At 35.7% G+C, this 5,062-nt stretch overlaps 1 long non-coding RNA gene across 1 annotated transcript; it reads right to left on the bottom strand.

The window, feature by feature from the left end:
- Positions 1–283: 283 nt before the first annotated feature.
- Positions 284–4,005, bottom strand: LOC131934217 (uncharacterized). Its single transcript, XR_009385561.1, has 4 exons — positions 3,800–4,005; positions 2,620–2,717; positions 1,723–1,820; positions 284–313 (listed from the first exon to the last, which is right to left on the bottom strand). It is a non-coding gene; the product is annotated as an uncharacterized LOC131934217 (long non-coding RNA).
- Positions 4,006–5,062: the final 1,057 nt, after the last annotated feature.

The raw sequence follows: 5,062 nt of genomic DNA, 5'->3' as shown, positions 1-5,062 counted from the left end.
AATCAGTAGGATTTCCCAGAGTCGACTCAGCTCTGATTGGTACCTAACTCATGTTAGGGAAAGTAAAGGCGGCTGGGCAAAATTCTGACCACACCTTCCTTTTATATACCGAGGTCAAGATACATATGAGGTCAAGAAACTCTAATTCATCTGCCCAATGGATCGCTAAGTCTAAAGAGGATTCTTATTTTTCCTTTTAATTGTTCTTTAGTATTCTCGCTTAAGTAACTAAAAAATAGAAAATTTAGAGAATAATAAGACATGGAAAACTCAATCGACTTACTACACCTCTTCCTTCTGTCTGTACACTTAGCTGTAAATTAAAGAAAAACATACTGAAAGATGTTTGTAATCAATGTTTCATTTAGACAATTTTCTCCGAGGGTGTGTGTGGGGGGGGGCTCTTGAAGCTTTCGGGGGGCGGCGGAGTTATTTTCCATGTAGGGGGGGACTATGGTTATAGTATTTGTTTTCTATGTAAATTTCACACATACACACACACACACACACACACCATACATACACTTGTGTTTGTGCAACCCCCACCCCATCCTCCTTCCCCACCCTACACTCGAATAAATTCCCGAAAGAAACTTTAGTTGTTATTAAAAAAAAATAACGTATTCAGTTAATTAACATCTTTCATCAATAAATAATAATTCATCGTGTATTGAACAAAAGTTGTTAAAATTGCTAATCAAATCTTTTCCAAATAAAAGTAGCCCCCCCCCCCCCCCCCCGCACTCTTAGCTACTATTTCTATAGCCAGATTCAATTGAAAGTGACATTTTAAACATTTTTGTTATGCACGAGTATACAGGAAATTTAAGAGTGCTCACAACCACTTTTATTTCTCTGGACGAGGCAAAGTTGATTTTCTAAGGAACTAATCGCATTGCTGATTCTTTGGTGGATCTTCTAGTTAGTGGTACAATACGTGTATGATATTCGTAACACTCGGAGCATGAATCTCAATATCATATATCTATGGGCTCATGTCTTACAACTGCACACGCACCTTTACTTGTCAATGACATATACGTGTAAATATTTAATCGTAGGAAATATAAGAGATTTATGACGCCGAAAATTCCAGGTAAAATGATTGTCTATGTGTGTATATATATATATATATATATATATATATATATATATATATATATATATATATATGTATATATATATATATATATATATATATATATATATATATATATGGTTCCATGACAAATGATTTCAAGACAAATGATTTTATATAAAATATCTCCGACAAGAAATTTTTCACGGACAAATGATCTCAGGACAAACGATCTTAAGGACAAATTATCTCAAGGTCAAATGATCTCACGGACAAATGATACCATGGACAAATGATCTCAGACAAAATATCTGAATATTTTTTATTGATGATCACAGTGTTTACTTTATACTTATAATTGATGAAAGATATGTATGCGTACATTTCTTTTTTGCGCATTTTTCTATGTGCGCATTTTTCTGTGTGCGCATTTTTCTTTTTGCGCATTTTTCTGTTTGCGCGATTTTCTGTTTGTACATTTTTCTCTTTGCGCAATTTTTTTTTCGCATTTTTACGTTGCACTTTTTTCCGTTGCGCATATTTCTGGTAATATATATATATATATATATATATATATATAAATATATATATATATATATATATATATATATATATATATGATAATGTACATAAAGCGTACTTACAGCACAAATAATTACTACACTGGTTGTGTGGCTCAGGGCACTGAGTACACGGTAAACCGTATTCAAACGCAATTTTTTCCTTCTGTAGAACTGTTTGACTGGTGTGTTCATGAAAACAACAAGTAGTTAAACATTTCGTTATTTTTTTATTTTTTTTTTTGCTACAGTGTCGTGATTTCTCTATTATACAACGACGGTACAATTTCAAAATTTATGTTAAGGAGTGGTTGTATAAAAATTATGGGAAGGCGTGGACAGAACTTCGAACGACTGCCGGATAGAAAATGTCGGTGTTTCGAGTTCGTTGGGCGTTCTCGCGTCCGTTCAGCTATGCTAGTTAGCTTCAAGATTCACTCTAGGGGAGGTAAATGCGACTTGGCATAGTGATGACAAAATTATCCCTTGATATCCCGTGATTAAAAAAACACGTAAACTCTACTGTAGCCTGTATGTCGTATCTAGCCCAGATTCCGTAAGTGGTAACTTTACTTGATAATAATTGCATTTCTTTACTCGCATTTGTATTGCTTTTCATGTAATTTTTGTATTGCGATTAATCACATAGTCTGCACAATGAATACTTTAATAGTGAGTTACTGGTTAAGTCAGAGGCGTAGCGACCCTTACCGGCGCCCGGGGACAAACTTTCGATTTACACCCCCCCCCCCCTCATATTTTCGATTTGCACCCCACCCCTTAAACTTTCGATTTGCACCCATCTTCAAGCTTTCAATTTATTTTTCCAACCCATTTTGGCGCCACCTAAGGTCGGCGCCCGGGGACATATGTCCCCTTCCGCCCCCCCCCCCTCGCTACGCCTCTGCTGTTAAGTAGTCAAAACAACGATAGGTTGTAAATGTTATAGCTCAAAATGTGGTAAAATACCCATTAACTCACTCAGTGCCGTAATAGCAAGCCAAATACAATTGGAAAGCGTTATTCCGCCTATAAGTATTTTTCGCACAACCCACTTTGTGCAGTAAAGGGTCAACTAACTGAAACATAATAAATAAAAACCATTTATGAGGAGTAATTTTGATTCATTATTTAGCGGAGTGAGTGTGAATTTAAGTATGAGTTTTTTTAAACTTTTTTAGCATTTCTTGTACTCAATGGCTGTGTTAAGACCTGTTTTTTTTTTTTTCTCGTCTGAAAGATCAGCCATATTTTAACACCGATATATCATTTGTGTAAGCTGTCAGAAAGATGTATCAGCCATATTTTAACACCGATATATCATGTGTGTAAGCTGGCAGTAAGATGTATCAGACATATTTTAACACTGATATATCATTTGAGTAAGCTGTCAGAAGGTGCGTCGGTTTGGTAACCATATGTTGCTCTTATCAAATTCCAACTCATTGCTATTACTATTATTAAAATGCATTTCCACGTCGTATGCTTTGTAATTAATAAAAAGAAATTAAATTAGCAGTCGACAATACGGGCTACTTTACCCCCTTTACTTTAACCCCCCCCCCCCCTCTTTAATTACATACATGCCTTTATTGAGGGACTTAGCACCGGGTTCGTTTATTTGTATCAATGATACGGAATGTGTCCCTCTTCACTCAGTGTCACAATGACCTAGGTCATTTGCCGAAGTGTTATTGACTCGTGTGTCTTATGCTTGAGGGGAAACAAAAGGTGTGTGTGAGGAGGGGGGGGGGGGGGGGGGTTAAGTCATGGACGGTCACCGTGAAAAAAACAGGGGTTCTGGACGGCCAACGCAAATCTTAGGAAGTGCTGGACGGCAAACATCCATGTACAGTGTTCGTCTTCTTCTTCTACTTCTTCTTCTTCTTCACAGATTTTAGCATCCTTTTTTAAATTTGTTTCAATAACCTTTGTCCAACCAAGAACAACCTACAAGGCAGCAGTTGTTTGGAGTTGTCTCTCCTAGAAGAGCTGCTGGTCTAACTAGCCAAACCCATCTGCCCGAGAGTTCGTACTTTGGTAGCTTATCGTGTTGTCAGCCAACTATGTTGTTTTACCAATCTAACTATTTACATAGTCACATCCTGTTTTTACACAATGTAGAAAAAACATATTGTGTTAAAAAAAGATAAATACTCACATTAGAAAAAAGCGGCCATTTGTCCCGAGTAAACTTTTTAGAAGAGAAAGAAAATCTCCGACCCTCCTGATACCATTGGTCAATGATGTTGTGGAAGCTGGGGTCCGATGGTTTGCTTAGCCCGGCATTGAGATCTTTGATGCTTCTTTCGTCGTATGCCTCGGAGTCAGCAGAAATGTGTTTCTCTGCGCGTTCTTGTAGACCTGTGTCCCACTCCTATAGCGAATGTAGGGGAAAATTTACGTTGAAAGCAATGATATATATATAGATATAAATATATATATATATATATATATATATATATATATATATATATATATATATATATATATATATATATATAGTAGATGTGTGTGTGTAGGTGTGAGTGCGTGTGTATCAAGCACATTATAAAATATTTAATATTTCATACAGTTGAACTATTTTGATCATTTTAGAGCTTATAAATATATGTATCATTTAAAAAATAAAATGTCCTTATCATTAGACTATCCGGACGATATTTTACCACTTGATATGGTCATATTATTTAGACGTTAATTTCCACGAGGTCCACTTTTCGAAATGTCTTTATAATTATAAGCTCTACTTCGAGTGTCATTCTAGTATTTAAAGGTGAAACCTCGGCTGGTTTTCTATAAGTATTTCAGTGGTCTTTCAATAACCCAATCCCTCCCCAGATATTTACCCCAATGGTAACTACCCACTGCAATAATGCGCAGATATCTAAGAAAAAAAATAAGACTAACGAAATGAAATCCATCGTTAAAAAATATAGTTTTAAAAAATATTAATATTAATATATTTGAGAAAAAATATAATAATATAATTTATATATATATATATATATATATATATATATATATATATATATATATATATATATATATATATATAAATTGTTGGATTTCTTCCAGCACAGTAAGTCTAGCGTGTTAGGTGCTGTATAGGACCTTACCTTGAGCCTGCTTTTCTGTCTGGATTTGCTTCCTTAGTCTTTAGACATCCAAGAACAAACTACAAGGCAGCAGTGGTTTAGTTTTGGGCTTTTAGATCGGTTCTGTCCCCAACCATCGAGCCTCATCTACCCGAGGGTTTGAACTCGGGACTTACAGGTTCAGCAGCTTAGAGTTTAACGACCTCCTCCCCCCCCCTCCCCCCAACACCGAACATATAATATGATGGTTTTAGTTAACAGCAATTCATACAGAGAAACTCACCATTTCCAACATGTTAGCAATTGTGTTTGGAGAGCTCCTGTTG

This window comes from Physella acuta, unplaced genomic scaffold (genome assembly GCF_028476545.2).
Source record: "Physella acuta isolate Inbredline_101_S28 unplaced genomic scaffold, ASM2847654v3 ptg002759l, whole genome shotgun sequence".
NCBI classification, from domain to species: domain Eukaryota; kingdom Metazoa; phylum Mollusca; class Gastropoda; family Physidae; genus Physella; species Physella acuta.
The sequence above is the reverse complement of the archived record's forward strand: the minus strand, read 5'-3'. Positions and strand labels throughout refer to the sequence as shown.